The sequence below is a fragment of the Microtus pennsylvanicus genome, chromosome 6 (genome assembly GCF_037038515.1).
Source record: "Microtus pennsylvanicus isolate mMicPen1 chromosome 6, mMicPen1.hap1, whole genome shotgun sequence".
Taxonomy (NCBI): Eukaryota; Metazoa; Chordata; class Mammalia; order Rodentia; family Cricetidae; genus Microtus; species Microtus pennsylvanicus.
In genome coordinates, this window is record NC_134584.1 from 59,568,794 (window position 1) to 59,595,702 (window position 26,909).

A 26,909-nucleotide genomic window follows, 5' to 3' on the forward strand; every position below is an offset into this window, starting at 1 on the left:
TCCTGTGCCCATGTGTTGTAGAGTGCTTCCCACTTTCTCTTCTATCAGGTTCACTGTGTTCAAACTGATATTGAGGTCTTTAATCCATTTGGACTTGAGTTTTGTGCATGGTGATAGATATGGATCTATTTTCATTCGTCTACAAGTTGACATCCAGTTTTGCCAGCACAATTTGTTGAAGATGCTCTCTTTTTTCCATTGTATACTTTTAGCTCCTTTATCGAAAATCAGGTGTTCATAGGTTTGTGGGTTAATGTCAGGGTCTTCTATTCGATTCCATTGGTCGACTTCTCTGTTTTTATGCCAATACCAAGCTGTTTTCAATACTGTAGCTCTGTAGTAGAGTTTGAAGTCAGGGATGGTAATGCCTCCAGACGATCCTTTGTTGTATAAGATTGTTTTGGCTATCCTGGGTTTTTTGTTTTTCCATATAAAGTTGATTATTGTCTTCTCCAGATCTGTGAAGAATTTTGATGGGATTTTGATGGGGATTGCATTGAATCTATAGATTGCTTTTGGTAGAATTGCCATTTTTACTATGTTGATCCTCCCAATCCAGGAGCAAGGAAGATCTTTCCATTTTCTGGTGTCCTCTTCAATTTCTTTCTTCAAAGACTTAAAGTTCTTGTCAAATAGATCTTTCACATCCTTGGTCAGAGTTACCCCAAGATATTTTATGCTATTTGTGACTATCGTGAAAGGTGATGCTTCTCTAATTTCCCTCTCTGTTTCCTTATCCTTAGTGTATAGGAAGGCCACTGATTTTTTGGAGTTGATCTTGTATCCTGCCACATTACTAAAGGTGTTTATCAGCTGTAGGAGTTCTTTGGTAGAGTTTTTGGGGTCGCTTATGTATACTATCATATCATCTGCAAATAACGAGAGCTTAACTTCTTCTTTTCCGATACGAATCCCCTTGATCCCTTTATGTTGTCTTATTGCTGTTGCTAGAACTTCAAGCACTATATTGAAGAGGTATGGAGAGAGTGGACAGCCTTGTCGTGTTCCTGATTTTAGTGGGATGGCTTTGAGTTTTTCTCCATTTAATTTAATGTTAGCCGACGGCTTGCTGTAAATAGCTTTTATTATATTTAGGTATGACCCTTGTATCCCTAATCTCTCCAAGACTTTTATCATAAAGGGGTGTTGAATTTTGTCAAATGCTTTTTCAGCATCTAATGAAATGATCATATGGTTTTTTTCTTTCAGTTTATTTATATGGTGGATTACATTGATAGATTTGCGTATGTTGAACCAGCCCTGCATCTCTGGGATGAAGCCTACTTGATCATAATGGATAATTTTTCTAATGTGTTCTTGGATTCGGTTTGCCAGTATTTTATTGAGAATTTTTGCATCGATATTCATGAGTGAGATCGGCCTGTAATTTTCTTTCTTGGTTGGGTCTTTGTGTGGTTTTGCTATCAGGGTAACTGTAGCTTCATAAAAGGAATTTGGCAATGACTCTTCTGTTTCTATATTGTGAAATACATTAAGGAGTATAGGTATTAGCTCTTCTTGGAAGTTCTGGTAGAATTCTGCATTGAAACCATCTGGTCCTGGGCTTTTTTTGGAAGGTAGATTTTTGATAACGGTTTCTAGCTCTTCGCGACTAACAGGTCTATTTAGATCGTTCACCTGGTCTTGGTTTAGCTTTGGTATGTGGTACTTATCTAAAAAAATGTCCATTTCTTTTGCATTTTCTAGTTTTGTGGCATACAGGCTTTTGTAGTAAGATCTAATGAGTCTCTGAATTTCCTCTGTGTCTGTGGTTATGTCCCCCTTTTCATTTCTGATCTTATTTATTTGCGTGTTCTCTCTCTGTCGTTTAATTAGTTTGGATAGGGGTTTGTCGATCTTGTTGATTTTCTCCAAGAACCAACTTTTTGTTTCATTGATTCTTTGGACTGTTTTCTGCGTTTCTATTTTGTTGATTTCAGCCCTCAGTTTGATTATTTCCAGTCTTCTACTCCTCCTGGGCGCATCTGCTTCTTTTTTTTCTAAAGCTTTCAGGTGTGCTGTTAAGTCTCCGATGTATGCTTTCTCTGTTTTCTTTAAGTGGGCACTTAGTGCTATGAACTTTCCTCTTAGCACTGCTTTCATAGTGTCCCATAGGTTTGAGTATGTTGTCCCTTTATTTTCATTAAATTCAAGGAAGACTTTAATTTCTTTCTTGATTTCTTCTTTGACCCAGGTGTGGTTCAGTAGTTGACTGTTCAGTTTCCATGAGTTTGTCGGCTTTCTGGAGGTAGGATTGTTGTTGAATTCTAACTTTAATCCGTGGTGATCTGATAAGACACAGGTGGAGACTGATATTTTTTTTTAATTTTTTTATTGATAAAAGGAGGATAAAGAAAAGAAAAAAAACAAATTTCCACCTCCTCCCACCAGCCTCCCATTTCCCTCCCCCTCCTCCCACTCTTCTCTCCCTCCTCCCACTCTTCTCCCCCTCCTCCCACCCCTCTCCCCTTACCCCCCACTCCTCTCCCCCTCCCTTTCCAGTCCAAAGAGCTGTCAGGGTTCCCTGCCCTGTGGCACGTCCTAGGTCCTCCCCCCTCCATCCATATCTAGGAAGGTGAACATCCAGACTGGCTAGACTCCCACCAAGCCAGCACATTTTTTTTGTATCTGTGGAGGTTTCCTTTGTTTCCGAGTATGTGGTCAATTTTCGAGAAGGTTCCATGGGCTGCAGAGAAGAAGGTATATTCTTTCCTATTTGGGTGGAATGTTCTATGGATGTCTGTTAAGTCCATTTGCTTCATTACCTCCAGTAGTTCTCTTACTTCTCTATTAGGTTTCTGTCTGATTGACCTGTCCATTGGTGAGAGAGGTGTGTTGAAGTCTCCTACTACTAGTATGTGTGGTTTGATGTCTGCCTTGAGTTTTAGTAATATTTCTTTTACATAAGTGGGTGTTTTTGTATTAGGGGCCTAGATATTCAGGATTGAGACTTCATCCTGATGAAATGTTCCTGTTATGAGTATAAAGTGTCCATCTCGATCTCTTCGGATTGATTTTAGTTTGAAGTCAGTTTTGTTAGAAATTAATATGGCCACACCTGCTTTTTTCTTAGGACCATTTGCTTGAAAGATCTTTTCCCAGCCCTTTACTCTGAGTAGATGCCTGTCTTTGTGGTTGAGATGTGTTTCTTGCAAACAGCAGAATGTTGGATCCTGTTTTCGTATCCAATCTCTTAGCCTGTGCCTTTTTATAGGTGAATTGAGACCATTAATATTAAGTGATATTAATGACCAGTGGTTGTTTACGCCAGATATTCTTATTGTTTTTGGAAGTAGAATTTGTGTGTCTCCCTTCTTTGAGTTGTGCTAGTGAAGGGTCGCTAGATGCCTGAGTTATTGTAAGCAGTGTTGGCAATGTTGGATTCCTTGGGTTGCGATTTTCCTTCTATTACTTTCTGTAGGGCTGGATTCGTGGCTACGTATTGTTTAAATTTGTTTTTATCCTGGAATGTCTTGATTTCTCCATTTATAGTGAACGAAAGCTTGGCTGGGTATAGTAGTCTGGGCTTGCATCCATGGTCTCTTAGCTTCTGCAGTACTTCTATCCAGGACCTTCTGGCTTTCATTGTTTCCATAGAGAAATCAGGTGTAAGTCTGATCGGTTTACCTTTATAAGTTACTTGGCCTTTTTCCTTTGCAGCTCTTAGTATTCTTTCTTTAACCTGTATATTTTGTGTTTTGATTATTATATGGCGAGGGGATGTTTTCCTTTGATCCAGTCTGTTTGGTGTTCTATATGCTTCTTGAATATTCAAAGGAATATCTTTCTTTATGTTGGGAAAGTTTTCTTCCATAATTTTGTTCAAAATATTTTCTGGGCCTTTGAGCTGTGACTCTTCTCCTTCTTCTATTCCTATTATTCTTAGATTTGGTCTTTTTATTGTGTCCCATATTTCCTGAATGTTTTGTGATGAGAATTTGTTGGCTTTGCAGTTTTCTTTGATCAGAGCGTTTATTTTCTCTATGTTGTCCTCAGAATCTGAGATTCTTTCTTCTATTTCTTGTATTCTATTGATTATGCTTGTTTCTGTAGGCTCTGCTCGTTGACCTAGATTTTCCATATCCAGCTGTTCCTCAGTTTGTGTTTTCTTCCTTGCTTCCATTTCGGTTTTCAATTCTTGAACTGTTTCCATTACCTGTTTGATCGTTCTTTCTTGGTTTCCCAGGGTATTATGTACGTATTTACTCATTTCTTCAAATTTTTGGTTATACTTCTCATCCATTTCTATAAGGGCATTTTTCACACGTTGTTTAAGGGACTCTACAGCTTTCATAAAGTCAATTTTTTCCACTTCTTCTGTGTTATGGTGTTGGAGACCTTCTGTTGTAAGATCGTTGGGTTCTGGTGTTTTCATGTTGTTTTTCAGATTATTGGGTGAATTCTTTCCTTGGCGCCTACCCATCTCCTCCTATCGATGCTATCTAAGGGGTCTTTTAAAACTGGTTCAGGTTCCCCTGCTGGCCAGGGGCTCCTCTTACAAAATGCCCTTGCTCTGTTTCCTGGTTCCTGCCGGGGGCCAAGATCCCTCTCACCCCTCAGAAAGGTCTTCAGGAATAGGACCCGGCTCCTCCTTTGCCAGGGACCTCCCCAACCAAAGGCCTACCTCTTTGGTTTAATTGTAGTGGGGCGATCTGTTCTTGTTGTTGCGCGCGGTCCCTGCAGCCTGCTTCTCCTGCTGGGACGGTTCCCGCCGCCAGCAGCCTGTTTCCTCTGCTCCCCCTCTGGTCCCAGTGGGTCGCCGCCGGCTGCGCTGGGCGTCCTCCGGCCGCGTTCCGCCGCCCGGTGTTCCGGCCGCGTTCCGCCGCCCGGTGTTCCGGCCGCGTTCCGCCGCCCGGTGTTCCGGCCGCGTTCCGCCGCCCTGTGTTCCGGCCGCGTTCCGCCGCCCGGTGTTCCGGCCGCGTTCCGCCGCCCGGTGTTCCGGCCGCGTTCCGCCGCCCGGTGTTCCGGCCGCGTTCCGCCGCCCGGTGTTCCGGCCGCGTTCCGCCGCCCGGTGTTCCGGCCGCGTTCCGCCGCCCGGTGTTCCGGCCGCGTTCCGCCGCCCGGTGTTCCGGCCGCGTTCCGCCGCCCGGTGTTCCGGCCGCGTTCCGCCGCCCGGTGTTCCGGCCGCGTTCCGCCCTGCTGTCTGTGTCTTATGGAGCTCTTGGTCCACTCTGTATAGTTGCTGTCTGTGTCTCAGGCAGCGGTTGAGATTGTGAGTGATGGGTATGTTTGGGGCTGGAGTGGGACTTGTAGATTGCAGGGACCAATTAATATGGGGCTGTTTGAGCAGACTGCCTGCAGGTTACTTGCTTGCTGACTGGCTAGTGAAGCTGAGGCAGGTGGGAGGGGTACCCAAAGTTTTGCACTGGGACCTAGGGCCTAGAGACAGGACTGTCCAACTGGGGAGCTGGTCACTCACCTCTTGATCTGCTTTGTACAGTTGCAGTCTGTGCATTAGAGATCCTTTGAGGCCATGGGGGATGGGTAGGTTTGGGGGTGGAGTGAGACTTGTAGATTACAGGGTCTAATCGATGGGGACATTGGAGCAGCCTACCCATTGGCTTGCCTGATGTCTGGCTAGTGAAGCTGAAGCAGGTGGGAGAGGAGCCCGGGGTTTTGCCCCAGGACCTAGAGCCTAGAGACTGGGCTGTCCACCTGGGAAGCTAGTCACTCATCTCTTCATCTGCTTTCTTACTTCATCTCTTAGATTAGATTTTTAAAAATAGTTTGTATTAGTATATCATCAGATTCACTAAGTTTTTCTCAATGTTTGATTTTTTCTTAATCCTTTTTAGCATCTTCATCTCTAGAAGTTTCACTTAGATATTTGAAATAATCTATATATAAATCTCTATCATCTACCTAACTTTCATTTATCTATCTGTCCGTCTATCAATCTACCTGCCTACCTATCATATCTATCTATCTATCTATCTATCTATCTATCTATCTATCTATCTATCTATCTATCCATCTTCTTCATCATCACCTATGTATATATGTATCTATCTATCATCTATATTTCTGTGAGTCTTTCTATCATCTATCTTCAATGTTTCCTCCTAACATGTTCAGGTTTCCCCTAGCCCTCTAGCTAAATGAGCCAAAGTACCACAGAGTCCAAGGCTGACCTTGAACTCCATCCTGCCTTTTTACCTACCAAGTATTTGTGATTACAGGCATTTGCCAGTATATCTGGTTACCACCTGCTTTTGTGAATTAGGGGGAAAGATTTGTTTTGTATATTAGTTTCAGGGCCCACATTCCAGGGTCTTTTGGTCTCATTGTCTTGGGCTAGTGTAGGGAATAAAGGTCTAAGGGCAAATGAAGGTTTAGACAGCATGGACCTGATGTGCTTTTCCAAAATGACTTAGTTAAGAAGGCCACTTCCTGATGTCTGGGGAGCTATGAGTAAGCAAGACATGTGACTGTTACCTAACTCTTATGTAACTAGTTCTGGCAAGAATCCACTTTAGTGTGATTCTGTATGAAATGCCCTTGAGACCAGGGGCACATGCTCTTGCCCAGAATAGAGTCAGAGAAATATGTGGCATCTGCCAGCAGCTTCCTATCTTCTTTAATTTCCCGGCCTCTCTCTACCCTCCGTCCTTCTTGGTCTAGTATTTGGTGGGGGAAAAAGTGTATTACAATAAGAGTATTTCTCTGAGGAAACTGGTTATCTCATGGTAGCTAGAAAAAGAGAGAGAGAGAGAGAGAGAGAGAGAGAGAGAGAGAGAGAGAGAGAGAGAGAGAGAGAGAGACTTTTTATAGTAACAGAACAGAGTCTTTTCAGTTAAGATACTCTTCAAATACATTGGTGGGCACATCTGTGGGTACCACCAAGGCTCTGCCTCCAGTCACTAACTTCCTCTCAGTAGTCCTCAGCTCTTAAGGGGTCTACCACCTCCCCATAGAACTATAGGCTGATAACCACATCTTCAACAATTGTTTCTTTGTAAGACACCTACCCTTACCAACAATCATGTTAATTTGTTTATGTGTTTCAGGGTTAGCTTTAATTGATAATCTTTTTCTGTGTATGGTTATATTTTTTTGCTTCATTATATGCTGGATGATGAGATACCCAATGCTGGCGAATTTTTCTATGGTGAATTCTAGGTATTTTCATATTGTAAACATCCATGAAGCTTGTTCTGCAGTGTGTGGATTAGCTGGAAGTTGATTGTTAAGTCTTGCTACTATCCTTGGCTAGGAAGGGTCAGAGCTGCTACTGGTCTCCGGGGTCATTTGCCCCATTACTGTGGCAAAGCTCCTCCAGGAACTTTACCCAGTGTCCCATGAAGAATGGCTGCTGGGAGCCTGAACTGTTTTAAGCTCTGTGTTAAGTGTCAGCTATATTTAGCTTTAATTCTTTTGGATGATTCTTTTCTTGACCTGGTTAATCTTATCTTAACTTAGTGAATTTTTTTTTTCTGTACAGATCTGTTTTTCTGATTCTTTGACCAGTTAACTTTTAAAATTATTAATTATAAATTTATTTTTGTGGGTTTAAAATCATTTTATTTTATTATATGTTCTGAGGCAGAGTCTCATTGAATAGCCATGGCTGGCCTGGAATTCACTATGTGGATCAGGCTAGCCTTGAATTCATAGAGAGCCTACCCTGTCTCCTAAGTACTGGGATTAAAGAAGCATGCCACTGTTCTTAGTTTTTATTGACACAAATCAGTTGAGTAAGTTAATGGACTTTGCTGTGATTTTTCATAGGTGCATACACATGCATTGCTCTTATTTAGCAAGTGTTCTCAGAGCCATACCCTTTACCTTTCTCACCCAGTTAACCCTTTTTTTAATTAAAGTATTTTCATACAATATATTTTAATCACATTTTTTCCCTCTTTCCAGATCCTCCTTCCCATGCAACATACAACCTCCTCCCAACAAACTGAAATGAAAAAACAAACAAAATTACCCAAACAAGACAAAACGTGTACAGGAAAATCCATGGAATCCATTTTGTTTTAAATAACCAGTCCTGAGCCTGGGGCTTCCCTGGAGTGTGATTGATGTACCAAGTGACTCTCCATTGGAGAAAACTGATTTTCTCTCTGGGGTGGGACTTGTTGTCAGCTTCCTCTTCTCACCGTGGGACTTTGTCTGTGTGAGCCTTTGTAGGTCGTGTGCAAGTGTCACAGTCTCTGGGTTCCTATGTGAGTCCTTTGTTGTGTCTGGAAGCAGCTGTTTCCCTGGACTCACCTCCACCCCTGGCTCTTCCAGTCTTTCTGCCTCCTCTTTCCCAGAGCCCTGGGCTTCTCAGGAGGGTTTGATGAAGGCATCCCATTTAGAGCTCATTGCTCCAAAGTCTCTCACTCTCTGCACTTTGTCCAGTTGTGGGTCTCTGTTAATTACCATTCCCTGGAAGAAACTCCCCTGATGAGGGTTGAGCAATGTTTTGATGGGTTGTACTTAGGGGTAATTCTACTGCTACGTATCTTTAGCAGAATAATAGTAGTACGTTTTCCTAGATTAGGCAATAATAACCCTAATTTTCCTCCTAGGGTTTATGACTTACCTAGTTTTAGGTCCTTGGCCCTTTATCAGTATCAGATAGGGGTTTCACCTCACAGAGTGGGCCTTAAAATGCAGCCAAAACATGATTGGTTACTCCCAGCTAACTCTTAATTATCTTGACCTCCTGAGATTCCTAGTTGCATCACCTCAACTCAAAAGCCTTTGGTTATGCTTGCCTGAAAATTCTCTGTAGGCAGTGGGACGATCAATCTTAGGTCCTGCCTGGTTTATTTTTGTGTCTTAGGAGTCTTTATAGTTTGTTGCTTCATTTTTGATTAAAAACATTCTCATATATCTTGTCCAGTATGTTAGTTGTTTCAGGTGGGAAAATAAATCTTGTCCCTGGCACTCCTTGACTGAATCTTGAAATGATCACAAGTGTAATAATTTTAGATGGCATGAGATATTTGTGCCTTTACCATATTAAATGTAAACGACACTACTATTGAAGACACTGTAAACAAGGTTGAAAGACAGCATGTCAGCCTGAGAATTAAAAACCCTAATTTATAAAGCAAGACTGGGAAGACAATTTTTATTTGTTTGCTTTTGATAAAAGAAATAAAAATAACTAATAAATGTACAAAATGAGTTTTTGTTTCAGTGCTAAGAAAAATGTACTAATTGAAATGTTCTAGAAATACTATTTATCATTTTTGCAAAGAAGCAAAGAATGATGGTATTATATGTGATACTGCGAGTATTCATACATATTAATGAGAGTGTAAATTATTATAGTTTTCTGAAGATGGTTTAATAATGTGTATCAAAATTGACTTCACAATTTCTAATCCAGAAATTGATTCTTAACAGATAATCTCAATGACTTATAGAATTATTGATTTGAAAACCTTGAAATAATTTTACCAGCAAATAGTTATTTTTATATGTAAAAATAATTTTAATTAAAAAATATAATTATTATGATAAATACTTTGCAATGGTTTCTTCAGTTGTAAATTTATGACTTTAAATACATTCAGAATATCACTGTTTTTCTATTACTAGTAATGAGGTAGATACATTATAAACATGAAAGATGCCTTTAAGAGAATAGTTGGGGGAAGCAGGCTACACTATAGTATGTATATATAAAAAATGTACACGAACACAAACACATCCATACATACATGTAGGTGGAGACTGCTCATTTGTTTTCCAGCCTCCAAGACCCAAATAATCGTACATAAACTATATTCATCATAACACTGTTTGGTCAACAGCTTAGGCATCTTCATAACTAGCTCTTATATCTTAAATTAACCCATTTCTATTAATCAATGTATCACCATGAGACTGTGGCCTACCAGTAAGGTTCCGGTGGCATATTTCTCCTTTGGCAGCTACATGGCTTCTCCTTGACTCTGCCTACTCTTTCTATATATCTCTGTTCATATTTCCTGCCTGGCTTTACTCTGCTAAACCATAGGCCAAAACAACTTTATTCATTAGCCAATAAAAGCAACACATATACAGAAGGACATACCATATAATCATGCAGAAACTATGTTAATTACAACACTGTTTGGCCAATGGCTTATGAGTATTTCTAACTAGCTCTTACATCTTAAATTCTATTTTATTTCTATTAATCTGTGTATCGCCACAAGGCTGTGGCTTACCAGTAGGTTCTGGTGTCCTTCTTTTTCGGCAGCTAGATGATGTCTCTGTGACTCCTCCTACTCTTTCTCTATATCTCTGGATTGCCTGTCTGGTTTTTTTCTGCCTTGCCATAGGCCAAAGCAGCTTCTTTATTAACTAATGGCATTAAACTGTATTCACAGCATACAGAAGGGAAATCCCACACTATCTTTACTTTTCATACATGTATCATATTCTCCTGACAGGATTACAAATACTTTTAATTTTTTAGTTGTTATTCTTATATTTTTAATATATCAAAACAATAAGATAATAAGAATGCATTGCCTTTTCTCTTCTTACTTTTTTTGAGATTATAATGTAATCACAACAATTATCCCTTCTTTTTTCTCTCCCTGAACCCTCCTATACTCCTAATTGGCTCTCTTTCAAATTCATGGCTTCCTTTTGTGTTAATTGTCATTACATGAATATATGTATATACATATATATTCCTAAATATAACCTGCTCAGTCTGTAAAATACTACTTGTGTTTTCAGGACTGATGGTTTGGTATTGTATACTCTTCCCTAAAAGACTATTCTCCAGCTATCAGCATTTCTTGATTGCCTGGAATACTTTGTGCAGGTCTTGTGCCTGCCATCACAGTCTCCTAACTCATAGGCATATCACTCCTGTTGTGTCTGGAAGCGGCTGTTCCTTAGAGTCACCCACCACCTCTGGCTCTTACAATCTTTCTGCCTCCTCTTCCACATAGAGCCCTGATCTTTTGTTTAGAGGGCCTGTGGGATTTTCTCTGTCCACTTTGCCATGTTCATTGGTGTTCTGTTCCTTGTTCAGCTTACAATTGGACACTTGTGTTGGTGAGACTTTATGGTTGTAACCCCTGACAGTTCTGGGAGACATAATCCCACAACAAAGTCCCTGATCCTCAGATTTTTCCAATCATTCCACCTGCTTTTCTGCAATGATACCTGATATGTATGGGAATATTTTGTAGTTGTATCCCTTAGAACTGGGCTCCATAACTTTGTATTTTGATTGGTTGTGGTGTTTTTGTAATGGTTTCCATCAGTTGCAAAGAAAAGTTCCTTGATAAGGAGTAAGGACTACACTTACCTGTGGGTAAAAGGAAAAATGTTTAGATTGTCATTAGGAATTATACTGGTTTAGTAAACTAGTAGTTATAGATTTTTCTTCAGTATCTATGATTTCACTCAAACTGAGTAGTAAGCTAGGTTCTATTACCAGGCATGGTTTGTGATTTCCATCTTGTTGAGTCAACCTCAATTTCCATTATTTAGTTGTTGGTTACTGCCAAAGTATGCATGCCACTACTACACCCTTAGGGCTAACGTGCCATTCTGGTCATTAATGTGTTTCATAGACATCATAGCTCTATAGACTGTTGGTTGTTTTCCTGTTGTACTGGCTGGTTTTGTGTGTCAACTTGACATAAGCTAGAGTCTTCAGAGAGGATGGAGCCTCAGTTGACGAAGTGACTCCTTGAAGTCTAGTCATAAAGCATTTTCTTGATTAATGATCAGAGGGGGAGGGCCCAGACTATGGTGGGTGGTACCATCCTTATGTTGGTGATCCTGAGTTCCATAAGAAAGTAGACTGAACAAGCCAGTAAGCAGCTCCACTTCATCAGCTTCTGTCTCCAGGATCCTGCCCTCTTTGACTTACTATCCTGACTTCCTTCAGTGATGAACAGCAATGCATTTGCTTTCTGCCCCAACTTACTATTTGGTCATGGTGTTTCATCACAACAATAGAAACCCTGACTAAGACACCTCCTTTGTAAGCTTGCATGATGGCTTCTGGTACTATGAAAGCTAGTCTTCAGGGAGGAGGCATTCATGTCAGTTCCGTTTCAGGGGCCTTTGGGCCCTGTTTCTGAAGCCCATGGTGTCTTAGCAACAGGGACTTAACTTCCGCATCTAGGGAGCATCAAGGGCAATAGCAAATAGCTTTTTAAAGTTAGCAGATAGATTAAAGAAAGACATGATGAAGTAAAGGGGAAAAGAAAGCTATTTCCAGGGTCATTCTCTGCAATCCAGTCTGGGCTTGAACTTGTAATTTTTCTGCCTTTACCTCCTAAGTTCTGTGATTATAGGTGTATATTCCATGATCCCAAGTCAGTTCTTACTGCGTTTTGCAGAGGATGATAAAAGGAAGGAGAACTTTGTGGAACAGTCCCATAAGACATGCAGAAACTGAGGTTATAAAATAGAGATCAAATCAGTGATTTTTCATTTGTGCCTTCTGGGTAGTATAAAAAGCCAGACCTATGAATGAGCCCTCACTCTTCTACTTGAGGGTCGACTTATCATGGGAAAATTATAAATACCTTTGACTTTAAAAGTTTTAAAGTAGTTGTTTTCAAATAAATGTATATGCTATGTAAATACTCAAAGAAGAATAAACTATTTTATAATCTGCCTTAAACAATGTTTTATGACTTCTTTGAAATTTTCATATATTTTGAACATATTCACCACCTCACCCAAGTCATTCCATAATCAACCTCTCACCATCATTTCCCCCATCCTTGAGTCCTCTTCCTTCTTCCATGTCCTTTTCCTCTTCCTCCCCTCTTCTTCTCACTGTGCAGTCTAGTTTGTGTTCCACAGCTTTGTTGACAGGGGTTTCTGTCCTGCCCGATCCCACAGCCTTTCAGTACCAAAGAAACACACAGTGTCCTACATTAATTATAAAATGGTTGTCATGTTAGCTCAGGATTTCTTCTTAACTAACTCTTACATCATAACCCATAATTCTTGTCTGTGTTAGCCACCTGGCTTGGTACCTTTTATCAGTAAGGCATTCTCATTTTGCTTCTTCTGTGCCTGAGTAACAACTGCAGACTGAAACTTTCCTCTTCCCAGAATTCTTCTTTATTGGTCACCCCGCCTATACTTCCTACCTGACTACTGACTGATCAGCATTTTATTAAACCAATACAAGTGACAAATTTTTACAAGATACAAGACCAGCCTTCCCTGGTTTGTGGTCAGCCCAGAAGAAGTCACACCATTAATGAAAGCTGACCTTCCATCTCCTGCCTCCTCAGCTAGTGGAGGAAATCTTCAATTTCAATCGAGGTCCCCCTATTTTTCTCCTAAAATATTATTTTTAATGAAGAAACTCACCAAAAATTTTGTTTCATTTCATTTTTATTATTAGAAATATCCCTACTTGCAGCTAATAGTTTTCTTGGCATTTTTTTTCCTTAGTTGTTTGAGCACCCTCCTGCCATATCTAATGATGACCTCTCTGGCTCAGAGTCCTGGATTATGGATTTAAGTTTAGGATGGTCAGGCCTTTCCATGTTTTAACCACTCCACTCCTGGGGTAAGCTAGATCAGATGAACAAAAGGAACTATGCTTGTCTTATAACAAGATGTAGTTAGGAAAATTAAAGAACATTAATGATCTTGAACTTTTCAAATGAACACATCTCTTTATGGCTTTATAGTCTAGCTCCAGAGACTTCACAGAATTGGAAGTCTATCAGCTTCCATCCATGGCATCAAATATAGCTTCTTGTCACCAATATTATAGAATAGGAATGAGTGTTTTTATCAGAGACATTACTAATCTTCCCAGTGAAGATGCCAGCACAGCTATCAGATGGAAATCGTGTTAGTCAAATAGCATGCAGAACCTCCCTGCTGCAGCCTGTCTGGGTCTGGAATATTTTTATGCACTGCGGTGAGAAAAGCAGGTGCACTCACACATCTATTTCTAAGATTTGACTATTTTGTCAGATGATTTGGGTTGAAAATTTCTGCAGATGTCAATTTAAGCCAATTTTTGCTATTAGTAGAACAGTTTAAAAGTTAGCTCCCATAAGCCTCACAGATACACTTCCTGTGGAACGCCTTAAACCCAAAGTTAGCTCAAAATGGAACCTTCTTCTTTTGCTGTGTCAGTGCCTCACAGTCTTTCCCAGTCTGGGGACAGCTTTGCTTGGCAATATCTCTTGCTCCCTTCTCTTCCTGTGGCTTCACCTCTATTACTGTACTTCCTTGACGAGCGTGTGTGCTAGGATCTGGAGCATTGAAGGAAAGGCTTGGCTAAGTAGGACAGCTTTGATATTGAAGTCTTGAGAGTTTATTATAGGCCCATCTGTCTGAAATGGTTAAAGTTTGTTTGCTGTTGGGTCACAGTTTTAGTGAGGACTGTGAATTGACCTAGTAGTTTAACATTTCATGGTGGGGTAAAATTTCTGCAGGTTATATAGACTAATGTCTTTAATTAGCAACTTTTTATGCTTTCAAATTGTGCATGGCCACCTCTCTATTTCCTTTGTCTTTTTGTAAATCATTTCATCAAATAATATCATGCCTTTTAGTTACTGCCTTCTGTATCCATATTATTATGGATAATAATAGTATGATATATATTATTGTGTTCAGTGTTCTTATAGTATTTAAATTACCTACAAAAAAATCTTCTGAGTTACCTTAAGGTTGTGATAAATTGGCTCCACTTAGTGGGGAATTTTTTTGTTTGCTTGTTTTGAGACAGGGATTCACTATGTATCTCCATTTGGTCTGTAACCCACCAGGTAGACTAGGGTGTTCTTAGACACATAGAGAATCTCAAACACACAGCCCCCCAAGTGCTAGAATTAAAAATGTGTACATCTATGTCAGTGATATCCTCAACTTGAGGATATGGTGAACAACAGTCCAATTGCACAAGTGTTTTGACTTTATGAGTAAAATGAAGATTTTTTAAAATGCTGCTAAAGTATAAACATATACATTATTTTATATATGATAATTCTATCATATCTGATTATTAAAAGTGAGTTCATATAGTGCAAATTTTACAAATGAAATAAGTTGAAGAAATGATTCATCATTGTAACTTGAGTTTACCTTTATATATGGCTTCATTGCTGCTGAGGTGGATATCCTTATAGTACAATTTAGTAGCAAGCTATCTAGGATTTCTTTGAGCAAATATTCTGCTCAAATTAAGATGGTGTAGACCAGCTAATAAGTTTCACACATAAATTATACAACTGTGAAGTTTTCTAAACAGTTTCCTTGTTATTCATGATAAACTAGATCGAGTTTACACACACACACACACACACACACACACACACACACACACACACACACACACTCATGCACACATATACGCACAAGTGCCCTAACACACATATGCATGTATATTCACAAGTACACTCACACACACATTCACACAAGCATGCTCCCACACATATGTGCAAACACACATGCAAGTACACACACACACATTCATATATATATATATATATATATATAAACACAGATATGTTCACACACATGCAAGTACACACACATTCATATATACATATAAACGCACAGATATGTTCACACACATGCATACATACAAACACACACAAGTATGTACATGTATGCACACATACACATGTACACGTGTGCATTCATTTACACAAACATACACATATGTACATGAATATTCATGTACGCATACACAAGTACACTTAAACGCATACATACACACATAAGTGCATATATCACAGACACAAGTACACTCACATATTTATGCACACATGCACACATACAAACATCAAGGAAGCTCAAATTCCTTACACAAAATAGTGTAGTGTATGCATATAGCCATATTTATATGTACAATACTTTGATATTTTATTTCTTAACCATTATAACTATGTGTCCTTTGGTAATTGTGAAGGTTGTTTATGTTTGGTAAAAATGGTGATTTTAAATTTTATTGCTAATATTTGTACTGTTATCCATGATCACAGTAATACTACTGCTTCTTTACATGGAATTATTCTTCAAGAAGAAAGCTCTTTATTGAATCAAAAAGTTAAAGCTCACTTGAAATTCTGTCCTGCACAATACGTAATAAAAGATATTTTGAAGCTAGGATAAAGTGCTTGTCTGCAAACCTGAGGCTGAGCTCAGGTTGGATCTCAAACACTTCAAAAAACAAACACACCAACAATAACAACAACAAAAAAAACTAATGCTGTATTTTAGATACAGTTGGCTATAATTTTTCAGAGAATTTAGCCTTACTAAATTAAAAGTAGAGTATATTAAATTATTTGAGGCTATGCTATATTGTCCAAACTGGTCTCAACCTCTTTGCATCTTCTGGCCTCTGGTTCCCAATGTCCTATTTGCTGTGTTTACAGATGTGTGCCACCATTTTTTGACCTATTTTTTTAAAAAACGACCTTAGCATTTTCTTTTTATTTGCTGTTAGTTTTGACTATCACTGTAAATGAAGAAATCATCATTGCTATACTTCCATATTTGGTATGACTTAAGGGTAAATGTATTAGCTCACGGGACCACTAACATTCCTTTCAGGTGATTCAGAATTGATTAAGGATTACAGTAACAGTGTGAAGTCAGCTTCAACAACAAGGTAAGGGGCTGAAAAGAAAGTTTAGTCAGTAAAGGGCTTGCCCTGAAAGTGTGTGGGCTTAAGTTTAACCCTGGGAACCCATATCAACAAATGGAAGGCAGGGTGGCATACACTGCCGTCCTAATACCGAGGTTGTGGAGAGAAGGTGCTCAATCCCTGGAGCTTGCTATCTCTGGTTGAGTCTGTCAACTCCAGGTTCAGTGAGAGGCCATGTCTTAGAAAACAGGGTGGAGAGCTTGATGTCAGCTTCTGGTTTCTATATGCACACACACACACATACACAGTGCAGCAAATAAATATACAAATAACACACATGGAAGCCAAGCATGGCGTTGTAGGCTTATACTCCCAGTGGGGAAGGTGAAGATGGGCAGATCTCTGGAACACTACCTTAATTATCAATCCCAGGCCAGTGAGAAACACCTGCTCAAAACTAAGGCAAATAGTAAGTTCTTCTCTAAGGGGTTCCTGTCATGTCATCCTTACCTGTGTTCCATGCATGTACTTCCATCTCATCTATAACATATAATCTAGCCAGTAGCATTAAAGTAAATTTGAAAAGTGAAACTTGTAAGAGTAGTAAAACAGTATTACTTCTCAAATTTAATTTAAATTTAACTAGTAGCTGGACACTGGCTATGGACAAAAAACTAGACCCCAGAGTAATATGGAAAACTTTCCCTTATCAAAGAAAGGGGTGGAGGTTACCAGAGCAATTCACAGTGTAATGTTATCAACACATGCATTTTTCAGTTTACTTATTAAAAAAATAATGAAAATCTAAATGTTTGTTAGTAAACTTGAATGTTTTGATTGGAAAATCTTGATCTCCAAAAAGAAAAGAAAGAATGAAATTTATTTCCTATCTATAGCTTAATAAATTGATTAAATTTGATATAGATACATGTTTGACATAAATATGTTTGGTAAACATATTTAGTTAAATAAATTTAAAACCATCAGTTAATAAGTATTGCATCATTTGAGTACAAAATAATAAACTTATGTGATATTAATATGATTAATAAAGCATTGTAATTAACTATGTATATTTATATTTCAGTTAGATCCTTGTATGGTAATAGAGATATGTTTAAATAGTTCTGTATAATGTTATAATGGGATGATATTTATTGATACAAAGAATGCTTAATTTATGGTGAGTGAACTATATAAAATTAATGTAAGAATGTAGTCAGTATTCAAACGCTTTGCACTGTGTTATAGACTGTACCTTTGTTCAGAAGATAGTTATATAGCATGCTTAAAGTCAATAACAATAATCACAAACAAGATAATCCTATCAGCATAAGTCAATCTTATTCTGAATATATTAATTTAGCACACTATTACACTTAATAAATTATCATTAGTCATAAATAAATACATTTCACATGTGCATATTTATAGCATCTAACATTTACAGTCTTAGGGGTTTTTTGACAGGCTAAGGTAAAAGACACTCATTTCAAATCTGTAAAGCAGCATGCTTAGTCTTTTGAAGCCCACTGCAATCAATATCTATGCAAATGGAGTGGCTTTGGAATTTACATTGCTTTGTCAATCAATCACCACTGGAGTCCCCACTCTGCACTCAATGTACTAATAGATTTTTTTCTTTTTAAAGAGACAGTGATTTATTTTTGTCTAAATGTTTTTTATATGAATGGGTGCTGTGACTTTAGTTATCTCCACCCCCTACCCTTTTCCTACTTCTTTGCCCACCCCCACCACGTGTCTGCTCATATTAGTTGGGGAGGAAGGATTCTTAAACTCAACCCATGCTCTGCTCGTGTTCCTGTTGTTGACTGTGAGTTTTTGGAAAAAGGAACAGACCTTTGGGAACTTGAGCTGCTTGAACCATTGGCCACAGAACAGTGATCATGTATTCCCAGCCCATTGGAGAAGATGCCTTCAGTGGATCACTAAGAGCTTTTTTGCCTTGGTGCATCACCATCCTTAAAAACTGCGTGGTGAGACAGGACACTTGCTAACCAAGTAAGCCAGGATGGATAATTAATTAGAGGTGATTCTAATGGAAGTTTCGAGCTTATTTACATTGTATGATATAGTAAATGGTGGGATGGAATGGGATGGGACGGGATGGGAGAGGTCTTAAGTTCTACACTTACAGTAAAGAGGAAGACCATACTGAACATATGCAAAGCTTGGAAGGTCTGGTTTAACATCACTTTCACTAGGACTATGAAGATTTAATGTTTTTATTGCTGGTAACCACAACGTGAACCTATCATTTAGCATATTGCTGGAGAAGCTCATGTCTAAGGCTGTCTTGCAGTGAAAGAGATGGGGAGCTGATAACTGCCCTCCTCTCTGAGAGCCAGACATCTGATGAATTGTACTGGGCTCTATTCTAAAATGCGTGGCCCTGTAGGAAGGAAGTGACTCATGGGGAAGGAGCTGAGAGTTTTGCTTAAAGTGGAGAACAGAGACTGATAAATAGTCTGGAAATCTTGGGATGGTGAAGCAGCTCTGTAACATCATTGAGGATTCTGACTCCGATACTCACTGTATGATTGTGTTCATCCTCAAGGTCACCTCATGGTAAGCTGCCAAAGCTCCTGCAGTCACGTGTGCCTTCCACATAGCAGGAAGACGGGTGGTGTGAAGGAACGACATACCTCTCCCATTTAAAATGTTGTTCCTGAATTTCTGCTTTCACAGATAGCATCTTTTTGGTCATGACGTTTTCTGTGGTCACACATGGCTTCTGCAGAGGCTGTAAATACACACACACACACACACACACACACACACACACACACACACACACTTTTTAATCTAGAAACTTTGCCCAGGATTTTATTATTAAGGAAGGGAGGTGACAGTGGATGTTGAGAAACGAGTACTGTAGATTCCTGCAATATATCTGAACGCATTAGTGGGAATGGAGTAACGTTACACACGCTTGCTTAGAAGAGTGGGAAGGTTTACCAACTATGTACAGGGAAGAACATATTTGGGTTTCTTTCTGGACTGGGGAGACATTCTGTGCATAAAAGCCCTTGCTGCATGTGGAGTGAACGAGAGGCTCATATGCTTGAGTGCTGGTTCCCAGGTGGTGGAACTGTTTTGGGGAGGATCTGGAGGTGTGGCCTTGCTGGAGGAGGTGTTTCACTGAGGGAGGGCTGTGAGTATCAATAGCCCAGGCCCCAGGTCCCCCCACCTCCCACTTGTGGATCAGACGTAAGCTCTCAGCTACTGTTCCAGCACCATGCCTGCCTGTCTATTACCATGCTTCACACCGTGACGGTCATGGACTCACCCTCTGAAACCGTAAGCAAGCACCCAACCAAATGCTTCCTTTTCTTAAGTTGCCTTGGTCATGGTGTCTCTTCCTAGCAATAGAAAAGTAACTAAAACCACATGGAAATGTGAGGTTTGGGTTTGAATCCCTAGGGTCCAGATAATCTTCAAACCCATCACTCCTGCAGCAAAATGAGAGGCAGCGATAGGAGAACCCCTAAAGCTATGGGCCAGCTAGGCTGGTGTCCACAGTGGGAAAACACACAGAGACCTTATTACAGACAGGGTGGGTGGCAAGGATTGACGTGACAAACTTCTGGCTTCCACACATGTACTGTGGTATATACATGCCCACATTCACAAATACACATGCACAAACACATACATTGTAAACACATATGCATATATAAATGTAATTTTTAAAATAATTTCCTGGTAGCCTCATCAACTACACATTGAACCTGCTTTTTTCCGAGATTCTGATGTTGTTATTATTGAAACTGCAGAAGCAACTAAAAAATTGGTATTAAGGAATCAAGTAGAGGAGACTTGATATGCATGACCCCTACACTGGTCTGTTCCAAGACTGTTCAGTATAGATATGCACAAGCCATGCTGAGTTTTAAGCTCATTATTTTACAAGAGATTCCAGTAAAATAAGATTTCCGTTACTGAAGTCAATAATGCTGAGTGTTCCTGAGAACAAATACGTGGTGTGTACTCCTCCTTTTATGTTGTACTCAGCATATTCATTTAGTGGATGGTGCCAGTGAGCTAGGGGTTGTAGATGCGTGCTGACAGTTACAGGAATGTCGCAAGGCAAGTAGCATTGTATAGGGTGTCTAACTCAGAAAGCAGAGTGGTACCAGTTGGTAGAATTTAAAAACAAATAAATAGTACTTGTTTTATGCACACTTAACAATTTTTCTGATACACAGAATCTTGTGTCCTGTGGTGGTTATTGAGTAATTAACCACAGGGAAACTTTATTCAATTGATTGAAATTTCATCCACTCCAGCTATAAGACCTTTACAGGCTGTGGCATGAGATACATAACCCAAGATTAATGGCTGGTTGTTTTGTTCTCCTGTCGTATTTGAATTCACATCCTGTCGTATTTGAATCCACATTTTTTTTTAGGAAAACATTAAGATGCTGGCATGATGTATACTTTGCATTCATATTCACAGTTGTAAGATCTTCCACACTTTAGAGTTATGACTTGTGATTCTAGAGCATCATTGTACCTTGCGCCATGTACTGGATAGGTTTATGTCAGCTCGACACAAGCTAAAGTCATCTGAGAGCAGGGAGCCTCAGTTAAGAAAATACCTAGCTCATTGTGGGTGGTGCCACTCCTGGGTTTGTGGTCCTGGCTGCTGTAAGAAAGCAAGCCGAGCAGCCATGAAGGGCAAGTCAATAAGCAGCAAGCCTCCATGGGTGCTGCATCAGCTCCTGCCCGTAGGTTCCTGCCACACTTCCTTTAATGATGGACTACATACAGTTGGAATGGAATAATAGTAACTGGTCTGGTCACCTGGTGACTGGAGTTCGGTCTCCATAGCTAGGTAAATGGACAGACCGACTCCATAGAGTTGTCCTCTGATGTGCATACATGGACTGCAACATGTGCTGCCACACTCTAATGTTAATAATAGTGAATAAAAGATTAAAAATTAATTGCTAACATCTAGGAATTATGAGAAGTTAAATTCTAGGAAAGTTTTTTTTTACATATTTTTAATTGATTTTTATTGAGCTCTACATTTTTCTCTCCTCCTCTCCTTTCCTATCCCCTCCCCTTCAACCCTCTCCCAAGGTCTCCATGCTCCCAGTTTACTCAGGAGATCTTGTCTTTTTCTACTTCCCATGTAGATTAGATCCGTGTATGTCTCTCTTAGGGGCCTCATTGTTGTCTAGGTTGTCTGGGATTGTAATTTGTGGGCTGATTTTCTTTGTTTTATGTTTAAAAACCACCTATCAGTGAGTACATGTGATAATTGTCTTTCTGGGTCTGGTTTACCTCACTCAATATGATGTTTTCTAGCTCTATCCATTTGCCTGCAAATTTCAAGATGATGTTTTTTTTTTCTGCTCTGTAGTACTTCATTGTGTAAATGTACCACATTTTCCTTATCCATTCTTCAGTCAAGGGGCATTTAGGTTGTTTCCAGGTTTTGGCTATGACAAACAATGCTGTTATGAACATAGTTGAGTACATGTCCTTGTGATATGATTGAGCATCCTTTGGGTTATATACCCAAAAGTGGTATTACTGGATCTTGAGGAAGATTGTTTCCTAATTTTCTGAAAAATTGCCACACTGACATCCAAAGGATCTGTACCAGCTTGCACTCCCACCAGCAATGCAGGAGTGTTCCCTTTACCCCTCAACCTCTCCAGCATAAGTTGTCATCAGTGTTTTTGATCTTGACCATTTTTACAGGTATAAGATAGAATCTTGGAGTTGTTTTGATTTACATTTCTCTGATGGCTAAGGATGTTGAGCATTTCCTTAAATGTCTTTCAGCCATTTTAGATTCCTCTGTTAAGAGTTCTCTGTTTAGGTCTGTACTCCACCCCCCCTTTTGGATTATTTCTTCTTTTGATGACCAATTTCTTGAGTTCTTTGTATATTTTGGAAATTATATCTGTCTGATGTGGGATTGGTGAAGATCTTTTCCCATTCTGTAGGCTGCATTTTGTCTTGTTGACCGTGTTTTTTGCTTTAACAGAAGCCTTTCTGTTTCAAGAGGTCCCATTTATTGTTTTTCTCAGTGTCTGTGCTACTAGGGTTATATTTAGTAAGTGGCCTTCAAGAAAAGTTTTGAACTATTCCCATATTCTTGGTGAATGTAAAATAATTTGTAAAGCTTTAAGCACCGCAGCACATCATCTAGAATGTAGACACAAGCAGGTGTTGATGAGGATCCCATGGAACCGAGAGCTTATGCCAGGGACCACTCAGGTCATCTGTGCCACACTGAGTTTTGACAGATGTCTAGTACGTATCTGTGCCTTGTTAATTGGCCCATTTTTTCAGCTTTTTTCCCTCCTCTAGTTTCCCACTTGGCCTCCAGGTTTTTCACAAAGACTGTTCCAGAAATCTATGGTAAATCATAATGCTGCCTAGCATGGGCTTTATAACTTTTTGTGAAAGCTCCATTGTCTTCACAAAGTGATGACATCCATGCGTCTTGATCTGGGTATCAGGAATTAGAACATCCTCGGAACCACAGGGTCTTCTCTTGATATTTTCCAGTAGTGACCACTGATGGACATCTCACGCAGATTCATTCTGCCTCTTTTTCCAGTATGAGTATGTCATATGCTGAATAGTCTCTTGCATTTTCTTTTGTCTGTAAAACTCATCTAGGTTTTATGTAGATGCTAGTTCATTCTATCTTTCTTTTTGTTTTTAAATTTAACATCAATTTAAAAATATTTTTATCAAAATGCGTGCAATTATAAAATAACAATATATGTTAGTATGTATAACTTTTTATATATACCATTCAAGCAGTTTATTTAAGCCCAGTTTTGAACTACTATGAATCTTTATCTATCAGAACAGCCAATGAGATCCTGTGTGACTCTGGCTGTTGTGTTGGGCTTAACAGAAGGAAAAGAAAGAGGGAGGTACAACTCCAAGCTCAAACACACTGTTGTATTCAGTTAACTTCCAAGAGAGCCTAAGGGCTTGTATCTTTAGAGACTTACTGTCTGAAGGAGAGGAGTCACTTTCTTGTTAAAGCTGTAGGAGAGTATATTGGATAATCATAGAGAATAACTATCATTTAGAGAAAAACATTTGAATATAACATTATATCCAGTTAGATATATTTTTGTTCAGAATGTCTGGTATTGATTGGTTTTGTAGGTGTTTTGAAATAACTATGGTATTGTTGAATTTTTGTGGTCATTTATGTTGCATTAGAAAGAACTAGCTATTGTAATAAAACCCTAATAATGTCAGTGTTTGATACTACCACACATTTAGATGTAATCACATCAACAAACTTGGAGCCTCAACGTCTTCTCTACAGAGGTGCATTTGGTAGTTTCCTATACTGTTACTGACTAATCGGGCAAGTGGATTACCATAGGAATGAAAAAGGCGAAACATTGTTTTGAATACTACTGTTTCTATTTTATAACAAACCACATCTATGTGGTTTTTCTATGCTCATTCATCATTGGATTTATATGAAGTTAAACTAAATAATTTTCTGAATATTTTTTCCCACACTTCTAAATGTCTTTTTTGGTATTGTCTAACGGCCAGCTAATTTACAGCTCCAGAACCTTGTTGTTTCCTTTGGAATAGACCATTGGGTAATTTAAAATGAAATTAATCATTGTATAACAAAGAATTGCTGTTAAATCTTTTGAGATGTAAGGATTTTTTTTCTGTAGCCACGTATATAGCTGTACATTTTGGTGAGGAGGACCTCTAAACACTAGGGGATATATTCATGAACTGAAAGTCCAAATTTAAATCTAAGGTTGGACAGCCTTGCTCAAGAGATAGAGGCTCAGCAGTTTCAAGGCTGGATGCAGAATGAGTCACAGAATATCCATCCCCTTATACTCTGCTCTGACCTCTGTCTGCCATCGACCTTGTGCTGGCTGATTGGCATTCACGTGAGAGTGAGGCACCCAGGCAGCCTCAGCACTTGGCATCCACAGAGGTGACATGGCAAGAGTCTTAGTATGAAAATGATAGTGTCACCCCACGCTAGCAGCTATACCCTGTTCCTTTTCGCACAAAAATTTCTTTAAGAAAAACAATTTTCAGTATCTATGCAGAATGGGTTAAGAAGATTACGAGAACTTCTTCAAGTCCAGTTGCAACAAAATTCTTTGTGCCTGAAATGAAGAATAGTGTAAACATTTTTGTAAACGTATTGAATGTAGCTGTAAGCAGAGCCAAATGTACAAGCTGTTTTTCCTATACAGCGTCTTCTGACTAGACTAGTGCTTTTAATATTACTGCACTTCATCTTTATGGATAATCAAGAATGTGCATGAAGCCTTAATTTCCAGCACAGAAGGATAATTGCTCAGTGATCATTGGCTTTCTCTAAAACACAACTGAGTATAAGCCAGGAGATTAAGAAAGGGAGCTGGTTTTTAAAATGGCCTTGAAATCGTGTATGAACGCTTGTTCACCTTAGTGTGGGCTCTTTTCCCACTTTATACCCCAGCAACGTAAACTGCCAAACTCACCTGGTTAGCTGTGGAATTGTAGGTTGTAGCTTGCTACTCACAAGTGGTGTTGGAGGCAGCCAGAGCACTGTGTGAAGTGATTGGCTGGCTTGCAGAGGTCGCTCCCTCCTGCACACCTCTCAGCTCTAGGAATCTACTGCCTTCCACACTCACCTGTGGTTTCTCAGTCATTGTTTCTGCTACAAGAGTGAGATCCCCTTTAACATGCGAGGCGAGGGAGGTTCTAGAATAGAGTTAAAAGCATACAAAACAGCTATCTGTTCTAAAATAGGACATCGATCTTGAATAGTAATGTCTCCGCTGGTCTGGGTTAATCTTACTGCTATTCTTTTAAAATCATCATAAGCAACAGCATAGCTTTTGTGTACATATATGTGTAGTAACTGCATCGTGTGACTAAGCAGTCCCTCACCCTAGCTTCTGTGAACAAGCAGAAAGCCGTTTTAAAGTAAAGGAAATGGAGGAAATGAAGGAGTAACAAAAAACAGTTTGAGAGTTAGTGCAGCGGTAACCGGGACCCTTCTCCTACTCCACATGATAGTGTGTTGTGCTAACCGGGACCCTTCTCAACTCCATGAGATGGCACACTGTGCTAACTGGGACCCTTCTCAACTCCATGAGATGGCACATTGTGCTAACCGGGACCCTTCTCAACTCCATGAGATGGCACACTGTGCTAACTGGGACCCTTCTCCAACTCCACGTGATGGCACACTGTGCTAACTGGGACCCTTCTCCAACTCCACGTGATGGCACAATGTGCTAACCGGGGACCATCTCAACTCCATGAGATGGTGTGCTCTGTAGAAAAGGCTTGAGCAGTGTTTAGGAAACTATGTTCCAGAAGATCTGCATAGCATTAGTGTAACCAAGTGTTCCTCTCTGTGGCTTCCTGTTTTGGACTAAATGCCTTCAGGATACTCAGAATAACTCTGTTTAGAAATACAAGAAGAATTTAACCCCGTGTGTTCCTGGTCAGGAACTAGAAAGCAAAAGAGCCTTGCTCTATTCTGTCTCTCATAGAGTTCATACCAAAATAGAAAATGTTTAGACAAAAAAGTGATGATTTAGCTAAAAAACAGACATAAACAGAAATTACCATTAAAACAACAAGGTCAGTTTTTTCTCTTTTTTAAATTTATTTATTTATTAAAGATTTCTGTCTCTTCCCCGCCGCTGCCTCCCATTTCCCTCCCCCTCCCCCAATCAAGTTCCCCTCCCTCATCAGCCCAAAGAGCAATCAGGGTTCCCTGCCCTGTGGGAAGTCCAAGGACCGCCCACCTCCATCCAGGTCTAGTAAGGTGAGCATCCAAACTGCCTAGGCTCCCACAAAGCCAGTACGTGCAGTAGGATCAAAAACCCATTGCCATTGTTCTTGAGTTCTCAGTATTCCTCATTGTCCGCTATGTTCAGCGAGTCCGGTTTTATCCCAGGCTTTTTCAGACCCAGGCCAGCTGGCCTTGGTGAGTTCCCAATAGAACATCCCCATTCTCTCAGTGTGTGGGTGCACCCCTCGCGGTCCTGAGTTCCTTGCTTGTGCTCTCTCTCCATCTGCTCCTGATTTGGACCTTGAGATTTCTGTCTGGTGTTCCAATGTGGGTCTCTGTCTCTGTCTCCTTTCATCGCCTGATGAAGGTTAATATTCAGGAGGATGCCTATGTTTTTCTTTGGGTTCTCCTTCTTATTTAGCTTCTCTAGAATCACGAATTATAGGCTCAATGTCCTTTATTTATGGCTAGAAACGAAATATGAGTGAGTACATCCCATGTTCCTCTTTTTGTGTCTGGCTTACCTCACTCGGGATAGTGTTTTCTATTTCCATCCATTTGCATGTAAAATTCAAGAAGTCCT

General features: G+C 39.7%; 1 protein-coding gene across 4 annotated transcripts in view; it reads left to right on the forward strand.

The window, feature by feature from the left end:
* The window catches only part of Atg10 (autophagy related 10), a 295,099-nt gene that overhangs the window by 112,984 nt on the left and 155,206 nt on the right, over positions 1 to 26,909 (forward strand). The window lies entirely within an intron of this gene.